The sequence below is a fragment of the Eptatretus burgeri genome, chromosome 8 (assembly GCF_056783735.1).
Source record: "Eptatretus burgeri isolate ZD-2024b chromosome 8, Ebu_testis_v1, whole genome shotgun sequence".
NCBI classification, from domain to species: domain Eukaryota; kingdom Metazoa; phylum Chordata; class Myxini; order Myxiniformes; family Myxinidae; genus Eptatretus; species Eptatretus burgeri.
Window position 1 is genome coordinate 87,848,160 of NC_140968.1, and position 18,750 is coordinate 87,866,909.

The following is an 18,750-nucleotide window of genomic DNA, read 5'->3' on the forward strand; positions in this document are numbered from 1 at the left end:
ATTCCATGAATGACGTCATCCCCAATTTCCACCTCCAGTTCCCACATGTGCGGTCTGACAGCACCTTCTACATCATGATTTTGACTATCATCAAAATCTGAGAATTACTGATCAAAAGATTATTCGTCAAATTCACTTTGTTGAATTGAGTTGTGCGACCATTATGCTTTGCGTGCTGCAGACGATCCTTCACTGTATGACGTCACGGAGATGACGTCATGACCATCGTAATTTTTCTGGAATTTTTATGGGCAATTCTCTCCAGGAAGGTCTTTGATTAACTTTAACATCTTAAAATATTACTAAAATTAAAAACTACCTTCAGTTCTTTATTTATTACTTCAAAATCAATATAATCACATCAATAAAAATAATTCTGATTCAGTGGACCTCTACTCATCATTATGTTCAACGCAAGGGTGGGCAAGATGAGAGGCAGCAGCACTGGTTAACAGTTCGAATATCATTGCTAAGTTTTGTTCTCAAACGAGCTTTTTGCTGAATGTGCTAAATGAAGTCACACTGAGTCGCCTTCATCACGTGAAGGTGACCCGATGTATTTTACCTTTCTAAAACCAGTAGATGAATGAATATGAGAGGACAGGTCATCTGTTGTGTTTTACATGAAAATGAATCATTTTGTAAAAATCGGGACAGAACCATTCCACACCATGAGAGAAAATCAATGTACGAGGAAAATCAATGTTAAAAATCTCGGACTTAAGGCTATCCTCAACAGATATGTCCGTGAATATGCCGGGTCAAGCAATACAATAAATACACTTAAAAGCATATTGTTGACTTTTTTTTTTTACTTTGTTTGCTGTCAGGGGAAACTGGGGTACATTTTGGAGCCCAGTTTCTCCTGGGATCCAAAATGTTCCCCAGATTGAACATCCTCTCTCGCAGGTGTTCTTGCCCGATGGTATTAAGTGTCAATGTGTTGTTCATGATAATAAGTGCGAACACAATGAGATTTACAATGTCATAATGCAAGCACCAATTTATATTTGCACTTAGTATCATTGTCCAAGAATATATCCAAGAGAGGATGTCCTAATCCACCCTGTATCCGAACTCCTAATGCCCCCCCCACACTTTTTTCTACAAGTGGAGTTTTCCTGATATTCAGCATTTCAAAAAAAACATTCAAATGTTTTTAGTAAATTTTGGGGCTGAGAGAATGGCCAAATCCCGACACAGCTATAAACTGCCATCCTGGTGTGTCACAGACACGGTGATTCCTCAATGTGTGTGCGTCATCCCTCGGATGGATGTTAAACGGGAATCCCGTCTGCCAGCATTCGTTGGTATGATGTTCAAGATCCCATTGTGCCCTTTACGAAGAGTAGGCTAGCTACCAGCACGATGGCCAAATCCCAAATTCCTGCCCTGTGCAGCAGAGGGCATTGCGTCAGTGGTGGAGCCACACCCTCAGCCAATGATGCTACCCCACAGCCTTGTGCTACATACGAACGAACAAGAAGAAGCACATTTTTCAACTTCTACCAGTGAGGTTAATCAAACGTTTGTAAAGTCTATCAGGACAATGGCTAGTGCATGGAAGGTTATTATTGGTACGAAAATGTTACAGAGCACCACGAGTCCGTTGAAAGCGAACCTCGGTCCAGTCAATGACCAATAGCTGAATAGATGGAAGAAAAAAAAAATCAAGAATAAATAAAAGAAGATAGTTATGAAACAATAAGAACCGGGTGCAGTGGCGTGCACCTGTAATCCGGCTACCCAGAGGCTTGGGTTTGAGGATCGCTTGAGGATGGGAGCTCTGCACTGGGCCACGCTATGAGAGGGTGTACCCAATCCTTATCCCTGTGTCGTAAGAGGCGACCAGGGTTGCGTCAGGAAGGGCATCCGGTGTAAAACCTATGCCAAATCAGTATGCGGATCATAACGGATGATCCGCTGTGGCGACCCCTAACGGGAGCAGCCGAAAGACGAACAACAACAGTTATGAAACAATAAAATAAATCCCAAATGAGACTGCTGTGAGGTTCATTACCTAAATATAACCGTTTATTTCAACATGACCATGCAGATGTAGAGGCACTGAATTATCTTTTTTTCTCTCTCCTGACAACCATGGAGGGAATACTGTTCATGAGTTGGCTGGCCTAACAATCCACCTCCCCAAACTTGGCACCAAAAGCGTTTTTCTCATTTCTTGAGTCAAAGCCCAGTTTTGTGGTAGCCATTTTGGTTTAATTGTGAACTGAATAATGCACTAATGGGAACATTCAAATGGATTTCCTGGACGAACTTCCAGTGTGCATTGCATTTAGAGAGCTAAAAAGTGCTGGCAAAAAGTAATAATTCACAAGAAGCGCATTTTGAAGGATGAATCGGTTTTTTTTTTAATATCTTTATACATCCTCAGGTATATTCTGCAGCAGAGTGGCGACTTGTTCAGGATTGGTTCCTTGCTGGAGACATATTCAAAACATGTGAACGTGAACATTATGGACCTCCTCCAGTGTGTCCACTCCTTGGCTTTTTCACAATATATTGGCTATTTGTTGTTCACCTTGGCATCTTGGTTTTCTATAGGTTTTCTTGGCGTATAGGTTTTCTATTATCATTGCTTTTCCGAAATCTTGTGACTTCTTGGCTTTTTTCATTGGCTCACCTTGGCATTTATGAAAATGAGGAGTGGTCACACTGATGTCCTCCTCGACCATCGTTTCTCCTTTGCTTCATGCCACCAGTCCTGATGTAAAAAGCTCCAATATCAAACTGCAATAATGACAGAAATGCATCCACGTTGTCAGTGAAAAACAAAGGCACTCAAAATGTGCGATGATTATGCACCGCAACACAGGAGATACATGAATGTAGAGATATACGAGATTGGGGACTTCGTCTGAAATGTATGCCAAACAATCCTTTTCTCGACAGTGTGAACCTCGTCAAGTCAAAACTAACAGGATAATCACTTCCTTGTCATCGGTCCGCACACACATCTGCACACTACAACTCATATCCATGTATACAGTCATTTCTCACACAATTCTCTCTTTTCACACCTGTTCCTCGCAATATTCTCATTTCTCTTGCAAAACAATAATTGTTGCAAATGTTTTCTTAATTTTGGCCGCAGGCATGCTATTTCTGTGACAATAATATAATACCATATACAGGCCTAAATTGTACTGAGAGCTTTCCCTCGGCGAATTAAAGATTAAAAAAAACTAACAACGAGACGATTCTGACAGCATGATATTCATGAGCTCACCAATTCTTCACAAATTATTTTTCCTTTAATCTCCATGAAGCTGTCTGAAAAGTAGACAATCATGATTGGGCTGTGAGCTACGAGAGACGCAAGAATATTGTGAGGAACAGGTAGGAAAGGAGAGAATTGTATGAGAAATTAAACTGCATGAATGCCACCTTGAAGAAGGAATGACAAAGATACCTTTGCATAGCTTAGTGGCTTCAAAGCTTCCGGTTTGAATTACTCAGTCTGCTATGATGCTCGGAGCATTTGCGACCAAATATGAATAACTACCTCCTTCCTCCTTCAAAAGTGGCAACTCACAACCTCTTCATTTTAATACCCCCATCAATATGAGATACTTTGTGACACTTACTAGCCCTGTTAATCTTTATGTTTCTTATCACCCTGTTACTCACCTCCAGGTCAGGCCAGGTTTGGGAACATGCACCAGAAAAGCACGTCGCGAGTCCACTTTCCGCCAGCACTCCAGGGGCCTCCATCTGGCCATCCCCCAAGCAAATACCTGGCCTAACCCCATCTCATTGAGATTCTGATCAACGTGCTGCAATCATGACGCACGTGGTTGGCCCTTTGGCCTCCTCCACTCATGAGACTCCCTCGTTGAGAGAATCTGGTGAGCAGGATCAGCGTCAGGAAAACGAGTCACATGTCCATACAACCACAGCTGATGCTCACGGACTATGCAGGTAACAAATCGCATTTGAGTCTCTCTCAGGAACCATTTGTGAGACACAAAGTCTGACTAGCGATAGCCAAAGATTCTCCGAAGAGACCGAAGGAGTTAGGTCTCCGTCTCAGATCCTTGGTCAGAGTCCAAGTCTCAAATCCATCGAGCAAGACCGGAAGCACCAATGACTTAAAGACTCGACTTTCGGCCTCCTGCAAAGGTACCAACAGCGCCACACCCCATGATCCAGTGAATCCATGACTCCCCAGGCCCGACCCAGACATCTATTGACCTCAAGCTCACAACAAGTGGAGACAGGATTATTACTATCAAGGTAAGTCAACCTCTATGTGACCTCAACATCCTCACCACAAACAGGATCAGACAAGACAGCAGCATTCAATATGTCAATGAAAGCCTGGATCTCAGATTTGATCCATGAAATCTTAAGTGTGAGTGGCTCCGAGTCCTCTTTCAGCATCTCGAGGGCCCCAAAAGGGTATCCAGCTTCTCCGCAAAGATGACAGCATCATCTGCAAAATCAAGGCCATAAATCTTGACATTCCCCAATGATGGACGCATCTTCATCCCGCCGACATCCTCAGCAAAATCCAGTCCAAACAAGTATTGAAAAGTGTGGGGGCCAGTGCACATCCCTGCCAAACTCCAGTCACAACTGAAAATAAGTGGGAGATGGAACCACCACACCTCACATAACTCTCAGTACCAGAATATAGTTCACAAATTGATCAGTTTTGGTGGCACCCCACAAAGGCCAAGAATCCTCCAGAGGGCATCGCAATTCACAGAATCAAACGCTTTGCAGAGATCAACATAGGTTGCGATCAGCCTCTGCCAAAACAATGTCTCCATTCAGTGAGGACCCAAAGAGCAAAGATATGGTCAACTGTTGACCTCTTTGGTGTAAAGCCTGACTGCTCTGGGTGATCGTGCTCAAGCAGATTGTAGCGTACCACCCCATCAATAATTATGCGAGCAAAGACCTTGCCCGGCACTGCGACCAGCGTTACCCCTCGGTAGCTGTTGCAGTCCTGATGATCTCTTTCCAGAGAGGGACAACAAGGCCCCTCTTCCAGTCATTTGGGACGATGCCTGTGTTCCACAGCACAGAACTGCATGCAATGACATGAGTACAGCATTTCCACCAGCCTTGAGAAATTCAGCATGGATGCCACAGATTCCAGGAGCTTGACCACCTTTAAACTGCTTCACCCCAGCCTGTATTTCCACAAGCGAAGGTGGTTCACAGCTGATTGGAATGACAAATTGAGATAGTTACATTCCTGACATCCAACTCAACAACTGGTGAATCAGTCTGGTATAGCCGTTTAAAGTAACTGGCCCAGCGGGCCTTCACTACGGACTCCCATTTCACTAACCCACCCCCCTCCTCTCCTACTGCAGGACCCCGAGGGACTGCATTTCAGGAATGCAATGCATAAATTCCTCTGTAAGCAGGATGAGACTCACTTGACCACAGGTGATGATCTACCCCTTCAAAGATTCCTTGCACATTGGCCTCCTTGTCCTCCCTCAGCACACATGCAGTTTTATGCCTTAATGCCCTGAACAGTTCAGCTCTGCTATTAAGCCTGGCCCTGCAAATCTGGTCAATGATGTCTGGTGTCCATTGGGAGACAAAATTATTTTTTGCCTGACAGTGGGTTCCAAGACATCGACCAGCAACATTGAGGATGGTAATCTTGAAGGCAGTCCACAACACTTCATGATTCCCAAAAACACTCAGACCCCCCCAAATTCCCAATTTTCCTCTTCACAACCTCCTCAACTACCCTCTCATCTTAGAGCTTGCCAACATCCAGCCTTGGCTGGGATGGTACCATTCTCCTGGATTTAAGCTGCAACTTCATTGTTCCTCCATCAAGCATGTGGTCAGTATTGAGGAACTGAACACTCTGGTAGACACTGCAGTTCTGAGTCGTCCTCCAGCGACCATCAACGAGCACATGGCCAATCTCCTTTGCCACACCACCAGTGTTGGACTACCAAGTCCAGTGATGAGCCTGTGGAAGCTGAAACCATGAACCAGCCACCCTAAGTCCATGACTTCTTGCAAAGTCAAGGAACTTAGTGCTGTTCTGGTTCACAGTTCCAGACCCATGGGGAGCAACACATGTCTCATAACCAGCCCTATCAGTTCCAGTCAATGGCTTGAAATCCCCCAAGACTGGAAGACTATCTCGCCTGGGGTATCAATCAACCACATATTCGAGCATGGCATAGAATGTGTCCTTCATGGTGAGATCACTCACCTCAGTCGGAGCATGCACAGAGACCAGGGAAATGACACCCAAGGAGTGCCAAATCCTCAGTCTCATAACACACTCGTTGACCGGTGTTACCTCAGTTATCATGCAAGACAGCTAATTGGATACAGCCACAGCAACTCCTTGGGCATGTTAACCAACAGAGTTACCAGACCAGTAGTAGATGTAACCACCTGCAGTTATCTCACCACGATCTGCTCTTCGAACCTCAGAGAGTGCTGTAATTCCGATGTTCAATTACTGTAGCTCAGATGACAGCAGAGACAGGTGATCATCCTCTCTCGGGATGGGACATTCCATGCACCCACCCGAAGGGACTGGCTCAGGTTAACTGAGAAGACTGCCGACTCGTTGATGACACTGTAATACCAGCAACCCCTTCTTAAACACATACCACAGCAATTCAACCCAGGAAGATTACCCCATGCTTTTCCTCCTGTCGTCAAAGAATGTGGGACCAAAAGACTTTGCCCCAATCCTGTCATCTGGTGAGCTGTCCTGATCTGGTGAGGATCTGGCAGTTGCACAGGAGGTACTCGCACAGCGTGTGTTTTTAATTCTATTTGCTTTTTTATATGTTTTGCAGGATGAAGTGTTTTATGGTGACCAGAGTGCAAATCCTGCCACCAACCTCCTAGAAAAAGTTTACCCATTGCAGGACGACGTCCACAGGCACAGTTGGCCATTAGATATGGATGACCTATGGCTCACAAGGAGCTCCTCCACCCTTTGACAGGTTTTGTTTTTAAACCTGGTGGGGGAGATGGTTTCGTCGCCGACAACCCGACCATGAAACAGGTTCATTCAGGTTTACATGGTACCTATAGCATTCACAGATCTGATTTGACCTGACCCGGCAATCAGGTTTCCTGGTGCAACTGAATAAGGTTTCCTGGTGTAACTGACACATCACCACCTCTTTGTTTTATGGCCCATATCAATATGTGATATTTTCTGATGCTTCCTTACCCTGTTGATCGTTTTGTTGCTTATTGCTCTGTTACTCATCTCAACACTGTGTAAACCTTATATAAATTTCAATTAAATTCTTCCATAGCCACTGACCATGGCATCTGCAAGGAAAACCAGAATGGTACTTGTTGAGCTCATAGTCTCGCCTCACACGTTCATTGTGAATTAAAATACCATCATTAACTGAACACGCCACTACTATGGCCCACTGCTATTATGGCCCATATACCCATATCATCCATCCACCTTATTATAGATCAGATATATGAAGTTTCAGATTTTTCAGATCAGGATATCAATTCAACCAATTACTGATGGAATACCACTTGACTGGTGACGTCATGGTTTTCACCCTAGTTTCCCCATGGGGAGATGATCACATGTGCCATGTTTCAATTTATTTAGTTGAGCGGTTTTGGAGAAAATGATGTCCAAATCTTATCCTTCAATCCGATGTGGTTGCCATACCATGTGACCGATGATGTCATAAATTAAAATTCTTCCATCACATCGGGTCGTAGATCAGATATATGAAGTTTCAGATTTTTTGGGATAAGGATTTCAATTCAACCAATTATGTCTGGAAATACCACTTCACTGTTGACATCATCGTTATCACTCCAAATACAACATGGAGAGCTGATGACATATGCAAAGTTTCAACTTTTTTCAATGAGCAGTTTTTGAGAAAATGACGTCAAAATTTTATCCTTTAATCCAATATTGGTGCCACAACATGTGACCTATTATGTCAGAGTTATCAATAGAATATTCTTCATTGGGAGTCCCTACTATCTTGAAAGTTTGGCATTGATCGGACAAGCAGTTGCAGAGAAAACCATTTTTAAAGTGCAACCATGTAGACACGGAAACGTTATCAACAGACTTGGGCAAGTTCTGATTATTGTAACCTGACAGTTTTGCTCCAATAAGCAACTACCAATTTGAATTAGCCAAAATAATAACACTTCCTTTATGAAATTACTGTGTGTGTGTGTGTGTGTGTGTGTGTGTGTGTGTGTGTGTGTGTGTGTGTGTGTGTGTGTGTGTGTGTGTGTGTGTGTGTGTGTGTGTGTGTGTGTGTGTGTGTGTGTGTGTGTAAGTATTCTGATGGGAGATTAAAATATTGTCACCTTTATCTTTGAGTCACTGCAAAATTCAAGCGAAACTTATCATCAAAATAAAAATACGGCATTCCTTCACAGATTCCAAGTCTTATATGAATGACTACATGTTCTCGAGATTCCGAGGGAAAGCAAATTCATTACGTTTTAAATTTCTCGGTGGCTAACACAATCAAATTGGGATTTGAAGTGCCTCATCCAAGGGCTTGAGAGGTTGATTTATGAGCGCGATACTTTCTATAAATTCGCCATAATGACTTTGTATTTCATACAATCTCTGCACAGTCTTGTAAAATGACCTTTGGACGGTGTTGGAAAATAAATGTATGTATGACGTTTCAGGTGTCCACGATTAAGATTCAGTCCTCTGATCCTCCTCAGCCACGCCAGAATGCAAGTGTTCTACCAGGAACCCCTTCTTTGTTAAACTCAAAAAAATCTATACTTTCCGCCCACCTTCACCTTTTTGTTGCTCTTTCCTTCAGTTTGCGCAACTGCCTTCTGGAGGGTTTCAAGCAGACACTGCACCACCATCTCACATCACTCCCTCATCTCTATCTGTGATGTTTTCTACTCCTCATTAACCTAACCTCACCAAACCCTCTTACTTACATGTCACTGTGTTTCCTCCCATCCTCTATATCATCTTTTCCTGTTCGTGCTTTCCCTTGCTTGCTCTGTCCAACTGTATGACCCCATTGACACACTGACAGTTTGTTGCCTTTTTATCTTCTGCCACCTCGCTCTTCCATGAGCCTCGATCTTGGATATCTTGAAAAAAAATCTTGAATATAAAAATATCTCGATCTTGAAAAAAAAGGTTTGGGAGCTAATTTTCTCCTGTCGAACAGACTGATATGTTTATTTATATAATCAGCAAATGTGACTATATTTTCAAGAAACACCTGCTACAAGTATGGAAAGTGTCAACTTCAATTCTCCGCATTTATGGATGAATTGTGTTCTAATTTTGCCACTTTATGACTTTTTGCTTCGTAACTGTAATATACGAGTATGTATTTACTTTATTGGAACAAAATTAAGCTTGTAAGCAAAGCAGTGGCTCTCTTGCATATGAGTTTTCTGCTCTTAGGATGGATATCTTCTGCAAATGTACACTGGACAATTTATACATTTTCTGGATCGGTTGATTTGGGGAGGAGGGGGGCAAGCAGGAAGGGGGTTCACAAAGGAAACGTTTTCCTGGCTATGACAGTATCATGAGATTCCAATAGCCATCAGATCAGATCGTTTTGAGCTAAAATTCCACCGTTATTTTAATTGTGTGTCTTGGAGTTGCAAACAATACCAAAAGAGATTTGTGACTGCTTCGTAACAGTGAAACACACAATTTGGTCAATCATTGTGCGTGAACGCAACACAATCTTCCAAGTTGGCACCAATATATGACACGACTTACAGATGCACCAGATATATATGTATTCCTATACTGCGAAGCCGAATATAAGGAATTTGTGCCCACAACCTTCCTGCAATAATGACATTCATTGACTTTTGAAAGCCTTTGACTTCATCCATCATGGCAAGATGATGAAGATCCCATCAGTATCCCTGATCAACTTGTGAAGGTGATTTTGAATATGATAAACATCTGCAGAGATACTATCCTCCAATGGGGAAATGCAGCTTTTCGAAATTCTCGCCAAATTACTACAGGGAGACACCCTTGTCCCTTACTTGTTTGTCATAGTTCTTGATTACGCACTCAGAAATGCTATCAAAGGTAAGGAGGATGAATTGCGGTTCCAACTAGAACTAATAAGAAGTAGAAGGGTCAAACTGGAGGTCCTTATTGATATTGACTTTGTTGTGATGTGATAGTATTCAACCATTTGAGAGATGTCTCAATCATATCAAACAATGGAACAAAAATTGAGACAATCAATGGCTTGAATTATCTTGGTTCTTATGTTAACACAACTGCTCAGGTTATCAAACTTGAAAGAAACTTTCAAGAAAATGCAAGTCGCCTCTCTCTTAATGTATCAAGGAACGATTTTTCATGGCAACAGTTAAGCTAGTCCTGCTTTATGGAAGTGAAGCATGGAGCCACACTGTGATCCACGAAAAGGGAGTCCATAGATGCTATATTCTTCGTTTCAGCTTTCAATGTCCGTTGGTCTGAACATATAACAAATAAAAAGCTCTCTGGTTCTCTTCCATGACTGTCAGTTAAAATTAAAAGAAGATGTCTCAGGATTGCTAAGCACTGCTTCCGCCAGAAAAAAACGAACCTGTTTTCAATCTTCAACGCTGGACACCTAAACATGGAAGGCAGAAGCGGGACAGACTGGCTCTCAACTACATCAACATGTTGAAGTGGATATGGGCTGGAGACAGAGGAACTGCACACAGCAATGCTTGATCGAGAGGACTGAAAGATGAGGATCAATGCCATTTCAGTTCGGCCTGGGAGCCAAATTCGGAAAAGGTATTTTTAATGGACACAAATTATTCCTTTTATATTTTTTAGTTGATGCAATGCATTCCTGCTGTATTCATGCCTGAAATGGTGTTGAACAACCAAGACTGAGTGATCTCTCCAAAAGCTGGAAATTATAAAATGAGTACTTTGGAAATGTCAATGTTCATTCTTTCATCATCAACCTGTGAAATGATAATAACATAAGGGCAATACCCCTGGGTGCTCACCTAGTAGTTGCTGGATAAGACAACCAGGGAACCACTGGTAGGCATGGATGACCCACAAAATATGTAATGGAGAAGAAAGTAAATACCAATGGATTTTTTTTAATGGCGTGAACAAACTTTGGAACTCTGATACATCACGGGTGCGAAAGGTTGTCATCAAGTTTCATCAAAAGTGTGTGTGTGGTTACAGGATGGAAAGCAAATACATATTTTAGAGCCCCCCCTCCCCATGGAGCCCCTTATATCCCAATTTTTCCAATGTTGTGAACAAACTTTCATACAACACGGTTGATAAAGGTTTTGGTCAAGTTTCATCAGAATTGCATGTGTAGTATCTCAGAAGAAAGCAAATAACTATTTTGGGGGGCAACCCCCATAGAGCCCTTTAGGGCCTGATTTTTTTAAATGCCATGAACAAACTTTGGGACATACACAGTGATGAAGGTAGTGGTAAAGTTGCATCAAAATCATAGGTGTAGTTTCAGAGGAGAAGTTGAAAGTAATTGTGGATGGACGACGTGACATCCCATAAGGTCCATGGAACTACGTTTCAGGTGAGCTAAAAATAAGAAAAAAGAAGAGAGAAGCACAAAGAGAACAAGAAAAAGAGCAATCACAGATTGTAGACTCTTTCCAGGACTTCTTTTGAGTGGTGTATTTTATAGGTTTTATGGTTTATTCAATATGGCTGCCAAACCATGTGACCTATGATATCATATGTGTGAACTTTTTGTTCCTCATGAAAAGCTGGTCAAACATGTAAAGTTTCGCCTCAATTTGTTCAGCCACTTCAGTGAAGATTTTTGAAGGTTGAAAAAAAAAACCCCCAAAAATCAATATAGCTGCCGAATCACATGATCGATGACATCATGATTTTTTTCTGTGGATCATTTTATCCCTAGATGACTCTCAAAAATTTTCCTACTGATCGGATGTGGTGTTCTACATATGCAATTATGATGTCATAACGAGGGCACTGATGCCATCATAAAAATCGTACATTCCCCATGATGAGTACTTGCGATGTACCGAGTTTCAATTTTTTCCTTGGTGCGGTTTTAGAGATACAGAGGTCCAAAGTTTTTCCGTTTTGCCAATATGGCTGCCACACCACGTGACATATGACGTCATAATTATCAATATAACATTCTGCATGATGACTCACACCAATGGTGAAAACTTTGTCTCAATCTGACAAGCGGTTGCAGAGAAAAACATGAAAGTTCTATGGGACAAACAGACAGACAAATAAACCCATATCTTGCTAAAAGGTGACCATGTGTGACTTCTTTAAGGTCACACTGAGGTGAACAGAGCTGCTATCCACCAGGAGCGACTCCTTGAGGAATATCTGCCTATGAGAGATTCCGATGAGAATCGTTCAACAGAGTAACCATGAAAAATATGTGTTTGCCTCATAACGTCACCAAATGACGTTATAATGTCTCAAGCTTGACATATCTAGAAAGCACCCATCGAGGTGTTCAATTTGAGGTACTACACAATATGATTCCTAAAACTTGAATATTTGACCTTGGGGTCAAATATGTTTGACCTCAGGCGGTAATCATGAAGGCCAAGGCCAATCGCCACCAAAAACGAATTAGCTGAGCACCAGACCATATACTACATTCCCATAAAATTTGGAGACGATTCGATTAAAATTATTCAAAAAATAACGGTTCCGTCGACTCCCCTGATTTGCGACAAAGTGACCTTGACCTTCAAAATTTTATGCGCTGAAAGGGACCTCTATAGGCCTCTGATATGCGAATTTTCAAAAATTTCCAATGATAACTGTGCTCTGCAGAGTGATTTATACGTGATTACAGACAAAAAAAAAACATATGAAGGTTAAGGCCAATCGCCACCCAAAATGAATCAGCTGAGCGCCAGGCCATGAACTATATTCCCATGAAGTTTGAAGACGATCCGATCAAAATTACTCAAAAAATAAGGGTTTCGTCGACTCCACTGATTTGCGTCAAAGTGACCTTGACCTTCAAAATTTTGTGCGCTGAAAGGGACCTCTATAGGCCTCTGATATGCGAAGTTACAAAAATTTCCAATGATAACTGTGCTCTGCAGAATTTTTTATATGTGATTACAGACAAAAAAAACAAAAAAAAACATACAAGCTGACGAACATATCTTGCAAAAACTTTGTTTTGGCAAGATAACAAACAAACAGACAGACAGACAAACTGACCCAAATGCAATAGCCTCTCCTCTGGTGAGGGTAACTGGAATGGAATGGCACTCGTTCGAGTGCATACCTTCACCAGCCTGAACAGTTTATGTTTTGTGTCCCACTTTGGACGGATCTGAATCCAAACTTTAACCAAAATCTAATCGGCTTGTTCTTGTTAACTACTCAACGCATCCATCAAGTTTTGTCACAATCTGGCCACATCGTTTTTTAGATATCATGGTCCTGTCTCTCACTGATGAAGAAACACTTAAAAATTTAAAAATTTCCCATTGCAGGATTTTGATTTGGATCTTCACCAAAATCAAATCAACTTGTCCTTCTCACACAACCAACCTGTCCACCAAATTTTGTCTGAATCTGTGCATAACCTTTTGAGATATCCTGCTCACAGTCAGATAAACAAACAAGAAAAAGACGTCATTCAGAGCACGATACTTGCAAAATCCATGAAACAAATTTGACCTCAAAAATAATTGGTGGTGGAATGAAATGACCAAATCTGCAACACCTCTTCAAATTTCATGCCAATTGGATGAAAATTGACAATCTTAGAAATATCACCTTAGTTGTTGACCTTGGGCCTATGTTCACCTTTAGGTCAATGTTGACCTCATAAATAATTGGTGTTGAATTCAGTAAGCTGTTGTGAAAATCCTGTTCAAATTTCTAGACAATTGAATGAAAATTGAAGATTTTAGAAATTTGACAATTATTTTTACCTTTGGCCAATGTTGACCTTTTGACCAAAAACAAGTCTTCTTGCTTATGACAAACTATACCATGTGGTGAAGTTTCATGAAGACCGGTTTAAAATGTGACCTGTAGGCAATTGGCAGACAAACAAGAAAAATACGTCGTGCAGAGCACGATGTTTGCAAATTGATTTTCGTGGACACATCAAATTGTCCATTTAATTGAGATGAAAATTTACAATCTTAATCAAAGCTCAGGTCAATCAGATTAAAATTGATTATTTTTCAGATTGAAATTATTTTAGAAATCTGACCTTGAGTTGATCTTTGACCTTTTGACTTCAAAAATAGTTGCTTTCCCAATTCAATGATGGACTATGCAAATCCTGTTCCACTTTCAACTTAATAAGATGTAAACTGATGATTTTTCAGTTGAAAATTGATTTTAGAAGTTTGAACTTGAGTTGACCTTTGAACTTTTGATCTAAAAAAATAGTTGGTTTCCAAATTTATTAATGTAACATGCAATTGCTGTTAAACCTTCAAGTCAATCGAATGAAAATTGACGATTTTTCAGAGTAAAATTGATGATTTTAGAAGTTTGACCTCGAGCTGACCTTTGACCTTTTGACGTGAAAAATAGTTGGTTTCCCAATCCAGTGACGCATTATACAAATCTTGTTCAAATTTTAAGTCAATGGGATGAAAAATGATTTTAGAAATTTGACTTTAATATGACCTTTGACCTCAAAATCAAAAGGCTACTCTGTTGAGATTACCTCGACAACTTGTTAAAGTTTCATGATGATCGCTTTAGAATTGTGACCGGTCGGCAATAAACAGATAGACAAACAAACAGACAAGCCGGTAGGCGGCGATGGGTCGCCGAGCATGGAAACTATAAGATATAGAGCAAAATGGATGTCATATAGCGGATAGGGAATCACCTTAAGATTATGCATATCAAATCTCATCCAGTTCCATCTACTGATAACTACTCGGTATCCATTTGAATGAAAAGTACCGAAAATGCGGTTTGAAATCGGAAATCCCCAAAGTTTGAGGGGGTGCTGTGGGTGAACAAAGATGTAAATTGAAAATCCGGCTCAATCGTTTGTGCACAATGTATTCCAGACGATTAGTGTGAATTTTCATGACCATCCGACCATAACCCTCGGAGGAGTAGCATTTGGCACGAAAGCACCTCAAGCTCTTGCATATTATCGATTTTTGCACTAATTGACCTTTGACCCCTGACCTAAGTGAAATCGGTCAATATGTCCTGAGGCAAAGTTGTAGTACACATTGACTACCATGAACCTGCAAAGTTTCATTCGTATCGATGCACTCACCTGTTCGCTCGGGGGCCTTCAATTTTCGCCAATACCCTAATTGTAGGGGGCGCTGCGGGTAAAGTATTCCATATATCACAAAAAACGGAATATATTTGATAGAGCATCACCTGTAGATCATTCCTGCCAAATTTCATAACCCTACGTGGGATAATGGCTTTCAGAATTGATTTTATGTGAACGGTACCAATTTTGAAGGTTTTTCGGTTGTTGCCAGGGAACCAAAGGGTCCCTAGCAACCATCACAATTTCCAAAGCACTAGGTCATCAAGATGTACCTACCACCCAAGTTTGGTGAAAATCGGCCCACGTTTACTTCCAATTATGCTGATGACAAACGAACAAAGACAGAATTACTGACAATAAGGGTCACCTATTTCGGCGACCCAACAAAAAGAATGAAAATCACCCAGAGAGTGACAACTTGGCAAAACAGCACAGAGCAGAATGGCACTTGGTAGAGCGCATACCTCTGCCAGTTGGAACAGTTCATGTTTTGTATCCCACCGATGGGATGGATTGGAACCAAAATCGAATCCGCTTGTTCTTGTCACCTATTCAACTTATCCACCTTGTTTTGTCATAACTCGTCCAGAACTTTTTGAGATATATTTATTTTTTGACATCAAATTTAGAAATTAGGCCTGTGTTGACCTTTTGACCTCAAAATGTATTGGTAGTTGAATTCATCGACGTGACATGAAAATGCTCTTCAAATTTCAACTCAATTGAATGAAAATTGGGATTTAGAAAATTTGGCCCAAATTGGCCTTTTGGCCTATTTTTTTCCTTTTGGCCTATGTTTACCTCAAAATTAATAGGTGGTTGAATTTGTCGACCTGATATGCAAATGCTCTTCAAATTGCAAGTCAATCAGACAAAAATTGAGGATTTTAGAAATTTGGCCTATGTTGACCTCAAAATCAGTGGTTGGTTGAATTCTGCGACCTGACATGAAAATGCTCTTCAAATTTCAAGTCAATCAGATGAAAATTGAGGATTTTTGAAAATTTGCCCCAAATTGGCATTTTGGCCTAAGTTGATCTCAAAATCAATAGGTGTTTGAATTTAGCGACTTGTTATGCAAATGGTCTTCAAATTTCAAGTCAATCGGATGAAAAGTGACAATTTTAGAAACAATGAAAGAAATTGGCCTATTTTGGGTTCACCTTATGGTCTATGTTTAGCTTTTGACCTCTGCTCACCTCAAAAGTAATTGTTGGTTGAATTCACTGACTTGATATGCAAATCCTTTTAAAATTTCAAGTCAATCAGATAAACTTTGAGGATTTTAGAAAATATGGCTCAAATTGGCCTGTTGGCCCATGTAGACCTTTTCGGTAAACCAAATCTGACGAAACTTCAATGCGGGACCATCACAGGGTCGGTGACATTAATCTCTGAAAATTTTAGAACGGTCGGTTGAGCACTTTGGGCTGGAGGAGAGCAGACAGACAAACACACAAGCAACCACACGAACAAACAAACGGAGGAGATCAACATACTTGTCAAAAAAAAACACAAAAACAGACATCTTAGTAAGATCAACATACTAAGTAATAACAAAATCGACTGACCAATATACTTGAAAAACCTTCTATTTTACAAGTAACAAACAGACAGACAAACGGGTGAAAACAACCCCCGTCCACCTTCGGTCACGGATGTAATTATTCAATAACAAGATCAAAAATTATAATGTGTAACATTCTCATTTAAATTGGAATTGTTTTTGTTGAAATTATTTTGAAACATTGCTCACTCATCTGGGATACCCTGCCTGTTTTTCACTTGCAGATGGCAAGCAATCAGGGTGGTCATCACAACGTCTCTGCTTACTTACTATTCTCTCATGTTTCCTGCTTACTTTGAGCAGCATTATCAATCATTGCCTCCAAAGACCAATGTCACAGCAAAGGCCATCTTATTATGGTTATCTGTAATGCCAATAGTCAAAACTTTTTAGTGTTGACTCTTTTGAGGTGTATTTTTAAGTGAATCCAAACAAGTTACATAGCTCCATTACTGCTTTAAACACTTACAACGCATCGAAGACCCGAGAAAAGGGAGGAATAGCAAATGCAGTTGATGCTCTACGACAAAAATATTTCATATATTTTGCTCTGTTATGTAAAACACAACGGTTTAACCAGTCGCAACGGTCATAAGAAAGCATTGGACTGAAAAATGGACATTGCGGTTGAAAACATGGCAGCCAACAGACAGAATATAAACTGGCGAGTGAGAGCACAACCACAGCCAAAAATACAGAGATTAATGTCATGCATAATTGATGACATGCATTTGGAATTTTTTTAATGCTGGGTCAAGATTTTAGGAAGAGCAATACAAGACACAACAAAATATTTGAATTAACCATATTTCTCCAGCATCATCATCATTTCACATCAAGCACCGGTTGCTGGGTTACATCATTGATTGGGGGTGTGGCGATGTGGGCTTATGTCAGGTCCCTGTACTGGTAGGTTCGAGAAGGAATTTGTAATTTGGCCAGGGTGCCTTCAACAGCTCACAGACTCTTCACGAAGCACATCGTAAGATCTTAAACATACACCAACTAATACTGGCAGATGGGATGCCAAGTTTAACATCCATCTGAGGGATGGCACACACATCGATTCCCCACGCTGCCTGCAAGATACCTGGATGACAGCTTAGAGCTGGGCCAAAATTCAACCCCAGGTTAAACAGCTCAGTGGTGAATGCATTTCTTCAGCAGAGGGGTACGGATTATAACTTTAACCATTTTTATTTTAATAATTTGATGACTGGAGCTGTCCATTCGGTTGAGTGATTGAACATCTGTTTATTTCTCGACTGGCTGGTATGGGTTCAATTCCCACAGCTGCTCATTCTATCTAACCTTGCACTTCGCAATTGCGGTGAATATGTCAAACATCCCTCAACCATCAACCTCAACCTCAACCAGACATCCCTCAACCAGTGTGGTCCATCTGATTTGAATATGTTAGATTGCCATGTAGCAGGAATCTGTCAAAGTCGATCTTTGTGTCACGTGTGATGCTGATGAATTAGCATCTGTAATTTACAGAGAGGATAGTCAGGGTAATATGATACGCGTAAGCACCTGTTGTTTGTGGGGAAGGTCAGGTGAGGACTTCCTGTCACAAAAAGGTGTGCTGAGAAAGCATCATGCCCCAGAAAGGACCGTCACCATCTGTCTGGCCAGTGTGTGTTGCAGGTGCACAGAGAAAGGGCACTTACCCTCATGGAGAATGACGATGGGTTGGTTCCCGGAAAGGTAAGAAAGCATGAGAGGAATGAGATGAATGGGGTGAACAAGGACATGCCGTAATTTGGTGAAATAAAGTTCCTGGATTTTGTTGGTTGTGTGAACGGGGGGTATGTGGCAAGTGCATGGGGAGGAACGAGTGTGTGTGTGCCGTGACAAGAGAGCTTGGGGCGAGCGCCGACTCAGATGAGAGCTGCAGATAATTGGACTCAAGGAGGA

The 18,750-nt window shown here is 41.2% G+C and overlaps 1 protein-coding gene across 1 annotated transcript in view; it reads right to left on the minus strand.

Moving 5' to 3' along the window:
• Positions 1-18,750, minus strand: part of LOC147022224 (uncharacterized) — a 155,671-nt gene that overhangs the window by 63,472 nt on the left and 73,449 nt on the right. The window contains exon 5 of the mRNA XM_085892919.1: positions 2,645-2,751. The gene's annotated coding sequence lies outside the window, so the exon portion shown is untranslated. The remainder of the gene's footprint in view (positions 1-2,644; positions 2,752-18,750) is intronic.